We start from the raw sequence: 14,679 nt of genomic DNA, 5'->3' as shown, positions 1-14,679 counted from the left end.
TCCGTAACCCCAGCGCCTCAGTCCCAAGCAAATACGTTGGGCTCAGTTCTTCAGCTGGTTCAACTTCCAGCTGAAGTTCATAACAGGCAAAAAGAACTTCCTGGCAGACGCACTCTCCTGACTGCCTCAGGATGCGGAGCCTATCTCCGACATTGTAGGGATGGTGCTTTCTGATTCCCAGCTGGGTATGGCAGCGGTCACCCGGGGTCATGCTCAGGGACAGCCTGCCCCCCCCTCGCAAACAACTATGACGCAACCCACCCCTAGACGCAGGCAACCTCAAATGCCAGGTGGGCTACGGGCAGATTTCATAACGGCATTAAAATCTGACCCCTGGCTCCTCGCCAACCCCAACAAGGTCACTATGGACCAGGACCTAGCATGGGCAGAGGGAAGGTTATATGTACCCGACTCACAACGGCAGGCGATCCTCAACAGATCGCATGACAGCAAACAGGCTGGTCACTTCAGGTTCTTGAAAACCCTACACCTGACTCTGAGACAGTTTTGGTGGCCCTCGCTGAGGAAGGATGCCAAGACGTATGTGGCGTCCTGCCCAGTGTGCGCTATGGCTAAGCGACTGGCTGGCAAACCCCAGGGGCTGCTGCAACCTGTGGCTGAACCCTCCCGCCCTTGGGATGAGATCTCAATGGACTTCATAGTCAACTTACTGCCCAGCCAAAAGAAAATGGTCATTTGGGTGGTAAAAGACTACTTTTCAAAACAAGCACATTTTATCCCCTGCGCCTTGATCCCATCAGCCCAACAGCTGGCGAAACTGTTCCTAGTCCACATGTACCGCCTACACAGCTGCCCCTCCCGCTTGGTGACCGATAGGGGCACACAATTTACCTCGAGGTTTTGGCGGGCTTTTTTGAAACTGATAGGTACCCAGCAAGCCCTGTTGTCATGTTCTCATTTCAATGTCTGGTTAACATTGTAACGTTTCACATGTCTTTTTCTGTTCCGTGTTCCTTCACCCGGGGTTTTTCCATTCCTTTGCCCTTCATTGTTTTCAGGGCTTGGAATGCATGTTTGGGTTTGCGCTCCTGTTCAAGGTTACTTTCCCAGGCGCGTCTAACGGATTCTCGCACCTGGGAGGGGGAGCGTCCTGACGGGCGATGGGGCGGGACTTGATCGCAAGCAAGGCTTTTAAGTTTGTATTTGGCGCGCTTTTGCTCATTCTCAGCTTTCTCTGTATTTGCGTACTATTCCTTTTAATAAATCAGTTATCTTTAAGCCCGAGCTTGTGAGACTGAGTATTTGGGATTAGGCAATCATTACATAAAGCTGAGAATCATTTTATCCATTTGCCGCTAGCCCCATCCAATCCTTGGATAAGAGGGAACGCTAGCGATGACAGAACCTCAACTTCGCGCAAGTGAGGGAAGCGAAGAGGAGCGGGAGGCGGCCAAAAGCCGGCCAGCGCTAACATCGAGAGCGCAAAGAGCAGCTCGTCGGGAGTTGCGAGATATCCAATTGGACGAGCTGCTAATATCCATGCAGGAGAGTCTCAGGAGTGAACATAGAACTGTCATGGAAAGAGCACCGGGGAGGGGGTCTCCACAATTGTCCTGGGAGCACGAAGTCCCCTTGTCACCGAGGGTGGTGGTAACCAACCAACCCCAGGAGGAGCCGGTCACTCCGGCCCGTATGAGGGCATTGGAAGATAAAATGGATTTAATAGTGACGATCCTCAAGGATCTACCCAGAGAGGATCTACCCAGAGAAGCAGAGCCCACCCCGGAGGATTGGGAAGAAGAGCCGTCACAGTACCCCAGGCACAGTACCATGTCGACCCGGGGGAGAAGCAAGACTCGATCAGCACGTCAAGGGGGGGAGCGAGAGGCAAGACCCCCTAGGGATCGACCACCCATGGGGGCTCGGCGTACGCTGACATTCGCGGCACCGCCACAGCCAGCTGAGCCGGCAAGAACCTTCCCACCATTTGGAGTGAAGTTCGATGGGGATCCCACAACGCTCTCCTTCTTTATTACTAATGCCAAACATTACATAGAAGATTGGGGTCGAAACTTTCGGTCTGAACATGGCAAGATCAATTTCATTGCCAACAAGCTGAGAGGAAGGGCAGCGGATTGGTATGTGCAACTATGCCAAGCAGAGGCAAATGAGTTAGAGGACTTCGATGACTTTTTGTGGGCACTTAAGGAGCATTTCGAAGACCCCCTAGCTCAAGAAACGGCCAAAAATGACCTGCGGAAACTCTACCAAGGGTCCCTCTCAGTGGCCAAATATGCGTTGGAGTTTAAAGCTTTGGCAGGCAAAGTGGAAGACTGGTCTGAGCCAACAATCATCGAATTGTTCAAGCAGGGGCTAGAACCCGAAATCCTTCGATGGGCACTAGGCAGAGATGATCCCAAAACGCTATATGGGTGGATTCAGTTGGCGGGAAGCGCAGAAAATGCCCTACAAACCTATGCACATACCAAAGAGCTTAGACAAACACGTCTTGCTAGAGGAGCGCGCACATCTGGACTTGCCAGCCGCCCCAAACCAAAAACCTGGGAAGAGGAGAGGGAGCGACGGTTCTCCAAGGGTCAGTGCCTCAGATGTGGGAAAGAGGGGCATCGAGCCACGTCGTGCCCGAGACGCCGTCCAGAGGAACGACAGACGAAACCCACGGTAAAGTCGCCTGCTCCTGCTCCACCGCGAAAACTGAAGGCAGCCCTCGCGGAACTGGACCCTCCAGACCTACCCTTCGGAGAGGAGGAAGAAGAGTTGCAATTCGAGCAGCCGGCGGGAAAAGCCTACCACAAGCCCGAGCTTGTGAGACTGAGTATTTGGGATTAGGCAATCATTACACCTGTCAACCTCCTGGCATCCCCAGACGGACGGATCCACAGAGATCCTTAATGCCACACTGGAGCAATTCCTCTGCTCCTACTTCAACTATCACCAAGACGACTGGGTGGACCTCCTCCCATTTTCAGAGGTCACATACAACAACGCGATACACCAAAGCATGGGAAAAAACACGCTTTGGGGTGGTGTCGGATCGGGAGTTCGTCCCCATCCCTGAACTACCTCAGCCTCCATCCCCAACAGTGCCTCCATCCCCAACAGTGGCCGCCTGTGATTGGGGTGAGAAACTCGCAGATTCCTGGCCGGTCATCAAGGATGTGCTTAAAGAGGCACAAACGGTGTACAAATTACAAGCGGACAAACACCGGCGCCAGCAACCAACATTTCAGGTGGGGGACATGGTCTATCTATCCACCAAATTCATAAAATCACCGCAACCGTCGAAGAAGCTGGCCCCCAAGTTCATTGGACCATTCCAGGTGACACAAATCATGAACCCAGTCACGGTGCACTTGGACCTCCCCCATAATTTAAAGAGACTGCACCCGGTATTTCACTGCAGCTTACTCAAGCCGGCAAGTGATCCCTCCCAGTGGCACCCACGCACGCCCCCCCCCTCCACCAGTGATGATAGATGGGCAGGAACACTTTGAAGTAAAGGAGGTACTTGACTCCTGCAAGTGGCATGGCTCCCTCCAATACCTCGTAAAGTGGAAACACTTGGTACCCTTGGGGGCAGTATGTCATGATCACTGTTGCGATGCTTGTGACATCGCAATGGCTCACATGACAATGCAGGGAAATGGGTACCAGGCGGATTAAGGGAAAAGGCAACTAGCTAACAAAAGAGAGCAACAGGTGCTGGCAACAAAGTATCAACTCTAGCCAGAGGCGTGGAAGACAGAGATACAATGTTGCAAAGAAGGTAATTGACAAGACCAGACCACGAGGCGTGCCCAAGCTGTCAAAGAGATTACGAACCTGATCGCCCGGCAATGAACCATCACTGGCCAGGGAAGCAATCAAGGAAATGTCCGGAGCACAGGAGGGGCTCCACGACCCCTCACCTACAGCAACAGAACCGACGGGGCTCGGGGCGCACCCGAAGTAAGAAGGGGTGGAGTGCTGACCGGCGCGGGCTATTTAAATCCCGTTCCGGCATGCTCCACTCACTCTCAGCTTTTCTTAAAGGGCACGCATACTGTTACTCAAATAAAACCAGAACCTAAGCCTACACTAGCGTCTGCGTTTTTACTGGGTAGCAGGCAGAGCCTGACAGAAAGCCACTGAGAAGTCAAGAAGAGCCAGGATGGATGCACTCCCTCCATCCCACTCTCACCAGAGATCATTCATAAGTGCTACCAATGCAGCCTCTGTCCCATATCCTGGCCTGAAACCTGACAGGAAGGGGTCCAGATAATCCGTTTCCTCCAGAATCCTCTGGAGCTGCAATGCAACCACTTTCTCAACCACCTTTCCCAAAAAGGGAAGGTGGGAGTCAGGGCAAAAATTGCCCAGTATAGTAGGGTCCAGGGACAGCTTCTTGAGGAGAGGGTGTACCAGTGCCTCCTTGAAGGCAGCCGGCAACTTCCCCTCCCTCAAGGATGTATTAACCATCACCTGGACCCAATCACAAATCACCTCCCAGGCTGATTTTACCAGCCAGGAGAGGCAAGGGTCAAGATGGCATGTAGTTGCATTTGCAGTCCAGAGGATCCTGTCCACTTCCGCAGGCCCAACAGGATCAAACCGTTCCCAGATAACAGGGTAAGTACATCCCCTTGGCATCTCCCCAGACTGTGCCTCACACTTAGAGACCAACTCAGAATGAATCTGAGCGATTTTATCCTGCAGATGCTCAGAAAACTCCTCCACATGGCCCTGTAAGTGGATCACTGAATCCCCCTTACTCAAGAGGGACCTGGTAGTCCTAAACAGGGCCATCAGGCAGCATTCTGCATATGTAATAAGAGCAGAGAAATATTGAAGTTTTGCTGCTCTTACTGCCACAAGGTAGGCTTTAATAGCGGCTCTAGCTTGTGTTTGGTCAGATTCGGTCCTTGTCTTCCTCCAGTGGTGCTCTAGATGTCTCTTGATCCTCTTCAGAACCTGCAGCGCCTCCATAAACCATGGGAGGTGCTGGGTCAGATGAGGCAAGAGATGTTGCAAAGGCGCAATCCTGGCCAAGGCCCCGGCCGCCTCCCTATTCCAGGCTCTGGCTAGGGCCTCTGCTGGGCCATACAGTAGATCCTCAGGTATAACCCCTAGCTCTCTCTGAAACCCTACCAGGTCCATCAGTCGCCAGGGGCAGACCAATCGAATGGGTCCTGCCTCCCTGCGAAGTGGGGCAGCACCAGAGAATCTCAAGGCCACCAGGGCATGATCTGACCATGACAATGGGGACAGGTCTAACTCTCCCCTCAGATCACATTGCCAGTGCTCCGACAAGAAAACCAAGTCTGGGGTGAGGCCACTGTCTCGAGTCGGGTCCCGAATAATCTGGGATAGGCCCATGGCCGCCATGGTGGCAATGAACTCCCAAGCCACCTCTGAGGCACACCCCAGGGATGGCAGATTGAAGTCCCCCAGAACCATAATCCTGGGGTACTCCACCGCCAGCCCCGAGACTGCCTCCAGCAGCTCAGGCAAGGAGGTTGCCACGCAGCAGGGAGGCTGGTACAGCAGCAACACTCCCAACTGCTCTTGGGCACCCAACTTGAAGAACAGGATCTCACAACCGGCCACTTGTGGAGCAGGGCCCCTGAAGGCCGCTAGAGACTCTCAGATCACAACTGCTACCGCTTCTCCCCTGCCCCAGCATCTCAGCTGATGCCACACCTGAAACCCTGCTGGGCACATTTCTGAAAGGGGCACCCCCACTTCTGGGCCCAGCCAGGTCTCAGTAATACACGCCAGATTGGCCCCCTCCTCTGTGATTAAATCACACATGAGGGGGGCGTTGTTGTTAACTGACCTGGCGTTAAGCATCAACAGCCAGAAGCTCGGGCCTTCAAGGATCTGCTGACCAGGACCTGGGTCTGAATGCAGAGGGTCAGAACAAGCCACCGGTAACAAACACTGGGGGCTCCTTCCCTGAAGATGGCCTGCCCTCCAGTTCCTGCCATAGCATCCCTGGCCTGTTACCACCTTGATAGATGACCCACCCTACAGCCCCCAGAGTTTCCAAGCCCAGTTGCCTCCATTCCTGGACCTCCAGAAACCCTGTATTAAAACAAGGGCCCACTCCCCCGCACCCATCCTCCCCCACACAATCAGCCTCAAGTGATGGCAGGCCCTCCCAGCACACCAGCTCTCGCTCTTGGCACTGTTTGGGCCTAGACACCACACATACACATATACACACACTCACTGTGCCCCCCAACCTCTCTCACTGCTCACAGGGGCACCCCACCCACTCCTACCCACCCCTATCTCTCACTGAGTGGGGATACTCTTGCACAAATAAGAAACAATCCCAGGCTCCCCCCACATCTCTCACCTGATGGGGAGTACCCCACTCACACCAAGGGGACCCTAAAACCCTCTGCCCACCCAGTGATTGGGGGAGCAACCAGTCCTCCACTATAACTTTTGTTGAAAAGTCCATCATGCTACCATGCCCCACTCCTCAATGCTGGGACCCGACCATGTTGCATGGTCCTTTTTCCTCTGCAGGACATACTGGCTGGAAAGATGTTACAGTGCTCTGTTACTTTGGTGGAGATCTGCTGTAATAGGGGTGGAAAGGTCCAGTAAGTGGAAAATGTTCATTTGCCACTTGAGGAGAAACTTCAAAGCAGTCAAGGAACTGTAGCCAATTTTCAGTTCTCATTACATAATCTGGAAGATTATTTTGGGATTAAGCTCTGCAGAATGGTCTGATTTGAGGGACCACTATGATAGGCAGAGCCTATTAGTCACTTGGGCCAAGCGCAGACCTGCACAGTTTGCTTTCAGGTTCTTTGATTGCCATATGCATGGCAGGAGATCCAGTTCTGGACTGGCATGGTAGAGATGATGAGCATAGGCATGTGTTTTGTCATCAGGGCCAAATGTGGAATTAGAGTCTCCCTCTATCAATATATGTGCCAGCAGTGAGTAATCAATTAGAAAGCAGTCCAGCTTCTTTCATAAGTTCTTGATTCCGTGCTTCCATTTGAATAATAAAAGATTATACTTCCATTTCAATAAAAAAAGATCATATGTGTGAGTGTGTGTGTGTGTGTGTGTACAGTATATTCACATGTATGCTTGAGGGAGCTGGGCTGAGAGAAAGAAACTGGCCCAAGGTCACTCATCTGGCTTTCATCCCCAAGGCAGGACTAGAACTCACGGTCTCCTGGTTTCTACTGTAGTCTGTTGCCTTGACCACTAGACCAAACTAATCTAGTCATGCAGAGAGGGCATGTTATGGACCCCATCTGTAAGAGAACTTCATTTGGCGTGGTCCAGGAAGCGGGCCTTCTCTGCAGTAGCACCCACCCTGTGGAACATGCTGCCCTCACAGGTGAGATTAGCCCCATTGCTCCTGGCCTTCTGGAGAAGGCTGAAGACCTGGCTCTGCCACCTCAATTGAGGCAGAGAGGTAAGTAGTTCCACATGGGGATTGCTGGTATCTTAGACCACTCCTCTGCCACTTGGATTTTACTCTGATTTTTATTTTTACTCTTATTTTTATATCTATTTATTAAGAGTAATTATATATTTATATATTGTATTTTATATTATATGTTTGTTGTTTTAACTCATTATTTATTGTAAACCACCCAGAGTCCCCTGATGGGAGGAGATGGGCAGGGGAAAATTACTTAAATAAATAAATAAATAAATAAATAAATAAATAAATAAATAAATAAACTGGCTCTCACAATTTTGTTGTTTATTCGTTCAGTCGCTTCCGACTCTTCGTGACTTCATGGACCAGCCCACGCCAGAGCTTCCTGCCAGTCGTCAACACCCCCAGCTCCCCCAGGGACGGGTCCGTCACCCCTAGAATATCATCTATTCATCTTGCCCTTGGTCGGCCCCTCTTCCTTTTGTCTTCTACTCCCCCTAGCATCAGCATCTTCTCCAGGGTGTCCTGTCTTCTCATTATGTGGCCAAAGTATTTCAGTTTTGCCTTTAATATCATTCCCCCAAGTGAGCAGTCTGGCTTTATTTCCTGGAGGATGGACTGGTTTGATCTTCTTGCAGTCCAAGGCACTCTCAGAATTTTCCTCCAACACCACAGTTCAAAAGCATTGATCTTCCTTCTCTCAGCCTTCCTTATGGTCCAGCTCTCACAGCCATATGTTACTACGGGGAAGACCATTGCTTTAACTATGCGGACCTTTGTTGTCAGTGTAATGTCTCTGCTCTTAACTATTTTATTGAGATTTGTCATTGCTCTTCTCCCAAGGATTAAGTATCTTCTGATTTCCTGACTGCAGTCAGCATCTGCAGTAATCTTCGCACCTAGAAATACAAAGTTTTTCACTGCCTCTACATTTTATCCCTCTATTTGCCAGTTATCAATCAAGCTGGTTGCCATAATCTTGGTTTTTTTGAGGTTTAGCTGCAAGCCAGCTCTTGCACTTTCTTCTTTCACCTTCATCATAAGGCTCCTCAGTTCCTCTTCACTTTCAGCCATCAAAGTGGTATCATCTGCATATCTGAGATTGTTAATGTTTCTTCCAGTGATTTTAACACCAGCCTTGGATTCCTCAGGCCCAGCATGTCGCATGATGTGTTCTGCATACAAGTTGAATAGGTAGGGTGAGAGTATACAGCCCTGCAGTACTCCTTTCCGAATCTTAAACCAGTCCGTTGTTCCGTGGTCTGTTCTTACTGTTGCTACTTGGTCGTAATACAGATTCTTTAGGAGGCAGACAAGATGACTTGGTATCCCCATACCGCTAAGAATTTGCCACAATTTGTTATGGTCCACACAGTCAAAGGCTTTAGAATAGTCAATAAAACAGAAATAGATGTTTTTCTGAAACTCCCTGGCTTTTTCCATTATCCAGCGGATATTGGCAATTTGGTCCCTAGTTCCTCTGCCTTTTCTAAATCCAGCTTGAACATCTGGCAATTCTCACTCCATGAATTACTGAAGTCTACCTTGCAGGATCTGGAGCATTACCTTACTGGCATGTGAAATGAGTGCCACTGTTCGATAGTTTGAACATTCTTTAGTGTTTCCCTTTTTTGGTATGGGGATATAAGTTGATTTTTTCCAGTCTGATGGCCATTCTTGTGTTTTCCAAATTTTCTGGCATATAGCATGCATTACCTTGACAGCATCATCTTGCCAGATTTTGAACAGTTCAGCTGGGATGCCGTCGTCTCCTGCTGCCTTGTTATTACCAAGGCTTCTTAAGGCCCATTCAACCTCACTCTTCCGGATGTCTGGCTCTAGCTCACTGACCACATGGCCAAACTATTCCCAATATTGTAATCCTTCCTATACAGGTCTTCTGTATATTCTTGCCACCTTTTCTTGATCTCTTCTTCTTCTGTTAGGTCTTTGCCATCTTTGGTTTTGATCATACCCATTTTGGCCTGGAATTTACCTCCGATGTTTCTAATTTTCTGGAAGAGGTCTCTTGTCCTTCCTATTCTATTGTCTTCTTCCACCTCTGTGCATTGCTTGTTTAACAATAATTCCTTATCTCTTCTGGCTAACCTCTGGAATTTTGCATTTAATTGGGCATATCTCCCCCTATCACTGTTGCCTTTTGCTTTCCTTCTTTCTTGGGCTACTTCTAGTGTCTCAGCAGACAGCCATTTTGCCTTCTTGGTGTTCTCTTTCTTTGGGATGTATTTTGTTGCCGCCTCCTGAACAATGTTGCGAACTTCTGTCCACAGTTCTTCTGGGACCATATCTACTAAGTCCAGTCCCTTAAATCTATTCTTCACCTCCACTGCATATTCCTTAGGAATATTAGTGAGCTCATATCTAGCTGATCTGTGGGTCTTCCCTGATCTCTTTAGTCTGATCCTAAATTGTGCAAGAAGAAGTTCGTGATCTGAACTACAGTCAGCTCCAGGTCTTGTTTTTACCGACTGTATAGATGTCCGCCATCTTTGGCTGCAAAGGATGTCATCAGCTTGATTTCATTGTTGTCCATCTGGTGAAGTCCATGTATAAAGGCGTCTCTTAGGTTGTTGGAAGAGAGTGTTTGTTCTGCAGAGTGAGTTGTCTTTGCAAAATTCTATCAGCCTATGTCCTGCTTCACTTTGTTCTCCCAGGCCATGCTTACCTGTAATTCCAGGTGTCATTTGACTGCCCACCTTAGCATTCCAGTCTCCTGTGATGAAAAGAACATCTCTTTTAGATGTGTTGTCCAGTAGGTGCTCAGATCCTCACAGAACTGCTCTACTTCAGCTTCTTCAGCATCTGTGGTTGGAGTGTATATTTGGATCACTGTGATGTTAGCTGGCTTGCCCTGAATTCGAATTGAGATCATTCTGTCGTTTTTGGGATTGTATCCAAGCACTGCTTTAGCCACTTTACTATTAATTATGAAGGCTACTCCATTTCTTCTGTGGTCCTCTTGTCCACAGTAGTAGATCTGGTGGTCATTTGATGTGAAGTGGCCCATTCCAGTCCATTTCAGTTCACTGACGCCCAAAATGTCGATCTTTAATCTTGACATCTCACCAATAACCACATCCAATTTGCCCTGGCTCATAGATCTTACATTCCAGGTTCCAATGGTGTGTTGATCCTTAGAACATCGGATTCGCCGTTCACCACCAGCACCGTCGGCCACTGGCCGTCCTTTCGGCTTTGAACTAGCTGCGTCATCACGTCTGGGGCTAGTTGAACTCATCCTCTGTTCCTCCCCAGTAGCATTTTGACCATCTTCCGACCTGGGGGTCTCATCTTCCGATGGTATACCGACATATCTCTGGTTGTACTGATCCATTTAGTTTTCACAACAAGAATACTGGGGTGGGTTGCCATTACCTTCCCCAGGGATCGCATTTAGTCTGACTTCTCTGTCATGACCTTCCTGTCTTGGGTGGCCCTTCACCATTTAGCTCATGGCATCATTGAGGTGCTCAAGCTCCAGCACCATGACAAGGTAACATATACACAATACAATACACAGAAAGGGAAAGAGAGAAAGAAAAAGAATGGCAGTCAGGATCCTGAATCTTAATAGTAGCCTGTGTGTGTGTGTGTCTGTGTGTGTGTGTGCATACACACACACATATATAATATAGTATAGTATAGTATAGTATAGTATAGTATAGTATAGTATAGTATAGTATAGTATAGTATAGTATAGTATAATATAATATAATATAATATAATAATATATACGTATACATATACATACATACATACATAGTACTATTAAGATTCAGGATCCTGACTGGCATTCTATTTGTTTTTCTGTACATTATGGGGGCTTTGAAAAAAGACAGGGCTATTTTTTTAACCCCTTAATAACTGGGCAGAAAATGACACATATCCAAATGTATGTGCTTAGGATGACAACCAGGTTCGTACAGTATTTATCCTCATTTATGTCCATCACCATGCAAACTCCACACCTCTTCTTCAAGCATTGTGATGTTGCATGCACTGAAAACAATTCTATACTCAGTGCATACATTTAAACTTTTCCACTATGTAACTCTTAACAGTTTTCCTGGGAAATGGATAAATTATGCTACATCAGCGATTGCTCAGGAGTGTGTCAGAAAAAATGCCTGGAGTGCTGTTGGGAAAAGTCTAATGGTGAATCTAACCAAGCACAGATAGGTGTTCAAGTTCAAGCCTACATTCTGGCAATAACTTATGTGAAGCAAGCTTACTTCTCTCCCCACCACCTCCACCTTCAATTCATTGGTGGGCAGCCTTGTTTAGGGTAACCAATTCATCCAGCAGCCTTGTTTAGCGTAACCAATTCTCTTTTAGGGAGCAATTATAGAGATCTCTTTCCTGGATGCTATGATTAATTTGCACAGCATTTTCCTGACCAAATTACTCAGATTCACCACAGTTTTGACTCTTTATGGGCAGTCTTTGAGGATAACTAGTACACTCTCTTGAATATTATCTGGGACTCCTTTTGGGGTGTTACCTAGGAGAAAGTAGACATGGTACTGTTTGGATGGCCTTCTGCCACCCATACTTTGAACCTTGACCATCGTGGCTGCAGTGAAACCCAAGTGGAAAAGTGACCAGCTGGATCTGTGAGACTGTGAATGCCTCTCTACATGAGGGGGAACTGCCAGGAGCTCTGAAGGAGACTGTGATGTGCCCCCTTCTGGAAAAAAACATCTATGCATCCTGTGGTCCTGGATAACTATCAGCCAGTCTCCAAACTCCCCTTCTTGGAGATAAGACATTAAGAGAGTGCTGGAAGATGAGCTATGCTGCTCCCTAAAAGAAATGGATTATCTGGACTCATTTCAGTGAGGGTCCAGACTTGGGCGTATGATTAAGACAGCTTTGGTTAGTTTCTTGGGTGACTTTGTGAAGACCCAAATGGAGATAGTGCACCATTCTTGATCCTTTTAGACCTCCTGGTGGCTTCGAACTATGGTATCTTCCTGGGCTGCTGCAAAGGCTAGGGATAGAAGATACTGTTTTAAAGTGGTCCCTGTTCTTCCTCAGCGGATGGTCGCAGTGTTGTTGTGGGAGAAGGGGAGTGAATTTGGTAGCCCTGACTTCCAGGGTGCCACAGTGATTGGTCCTCTTTCCCCTGCTCTTTAACACCTATAGGAATCTTCTGGGGGAGATCATGCAATCGTTTGGGGTGCAGTGTCACCATTATGCTGATGTTTCCCAGTTATCCATCACCAGGCTCTAGGGGAGAAACTGTCAATCTTCTATCCCTGCACCAGGAGGCTGTAAGAATCTGCATGGGGGAAATGGCTAAATTATTGGGGTGTGTCATCAATAGCAGTGTTGCCTTTGGATGGGCAGGCACTACCTGTGAAAAAGCAGGTGGGCAATTTGGGTGTCTTTCTGGACTCACGGCACCTGGTTCGGAGCAGCAGGTAGAAACCATGACTAAAGTGGCCCAGCCTCAGTTAGTGCCCAACTGCAACTTTGCCTGGTGCAAGAGGACCTGGCCACAGTAACTTACAGGTAAATCCACGTTATTACCTAGATAAGCTACTGCATCTATAGTTGGCTTGAATTGTGTCAACCTGTCTTTGAGAATTTGAATCAAATCATCATGTTTTCAAGATTCAAACGATAAAAATTGGGGAGCGCTTCCCTCCCAATCATTTAGCTGTCTCCTTTTGATTCTTTTCTGTAGAGAATGGTGGATAGTCAGAGAAGCTTCAAAGCATAGAAAAGAAATCAACAATACTAGCAGGACCATCTAGAGGGGGAGGAGGTTGAGGAGGAGGAGGAGGAGGAGGAGGAAGTGGTTCTCCCTGTTTTTAGCTCTCTTCAAATATCTTCAAAACCGCACCTGGTTCGGAGCAGCAGGTAGAAACCATGACTAAAATGGCCCAGCCTCAGCTAGTGCCCAACTGCAGCTTTTTCTAGTGCAAGAGGACCTGGCCACAGTAACTTACAGGTAAATCCTCATTATCACTAGATAAGCTGCTGCAATTAAAGACTGTCTGGAAAATACAACTTGTCCAGAATGCAGCAGTCTCTGTGTTAATGGACGCCTATAGGACCACCTGATGGGACGCGGTGGCGCTGCGGGTTAAACCGCTGAGCTGTCGATCGGAAGGTCGGCGGTTCGAAACCGCGCGGCGGGGTGAGCTCCCGTTGCTCGTCCCAGCTTCTGCACACCAAGCAGTTCGAAAACATGCAAATGTGAGTAGATTAATTGGTACCGCTTCGGCGGGAAGGTAACGGCGTTCCGTGAGTCATACTGGCCACATGACCCGGAAGTGTCTATGACAACGCCGGCTCCAAGGCTTTGAAACGGAGATGAGCACCGCCCCCTAGAGTCGGACACGACTGGACTTTACGTCAAGGGAAACCTTTACCTTTACCTATAGGACCACCTATCTATAGTTGGCTTGAATTGCATCAACCTCTCTTTGAGAAGTTCAACCAAATCATGGTGTTTTCATAATTCAAAAGATAAATGTTGGGGAGAGCTTTTCCCCCAATCATTTCGCTGCCCCCTTTTGATTCCTTTATATAGGGAAGGGTGGGTAGTCAGAGAAGGTTCAAGATAAGACCAAAAAAGAAATCAATAATACTAGCAGGATCATCTAGAGGAGGAGGAGGAGGAGGTGGAGGAGGAGGAGGAAGCTGCCTCTTTCTGTGGGAAGCAAACTCTCAAGAATTTGCAAAAGAAAATGCTGAAATGTTGAACAAACTCTTGTTCCATCAACAATGTTGGGATGGGCTATTGTGTACTACAGCAGCCTTGTGTGAATACAGCAATAATCTGATACTGAAATCAGTCTGCAATGACTTTGATTAGACTTTTATCCAAAAATAGAGTGTGTTTTGGGGAAAGGGCATCCGTGTTTTTGCTCTCTTCAACAGTTTTCTGGGACTTTTGTCATACTTCCCATGTGATTCCAGGCATTAACAGAATTATTCTCAGAAGGGGCTGAAGGGCTTCCGGAATGGGTTTTGGAGTAAAAGAAGCCCTTTGGCTTCACTTTGGCCCCTGATATAACCCTTCTGTGAATGAATATTAAGCTTTTTTTTAATGTTTCAGAGAAATGAACTCTCTCCCTGGCCTTCTACAAATGCAGGAAAAGATTATGAAGTTCTCATTAGAGTTAGGATTCTTCTCTTACTCTGAATAATTACAAGCATCTGTATCTCTTGCCACCACACTGTAGACTACTAAAATTAATCTCTACTAAGATGACAAAAATATGTTTTCTTGTTCAAGGTTTCCCAAGACTTTGATTCTGAAACTGTTG

The sequence above is a fragment of the Candoia aspera genome, chromosome 4 (assembly GCF_035149785.1).
Source record: "Candoia aspera isolate rCanAsp1 chromosome 4, rCanAsp1.hap2, whole genome shotgun sequence".
NCBI classification, from domain to species: domain Eukaryota; kingdom Metazoa; phylum Chordata; class Lepidosauria; order Squamata; family Boidae; genus Candoia; species Candoia aspera.
This window is presented reverse-complemented; position numbering follows the sequence as displayed.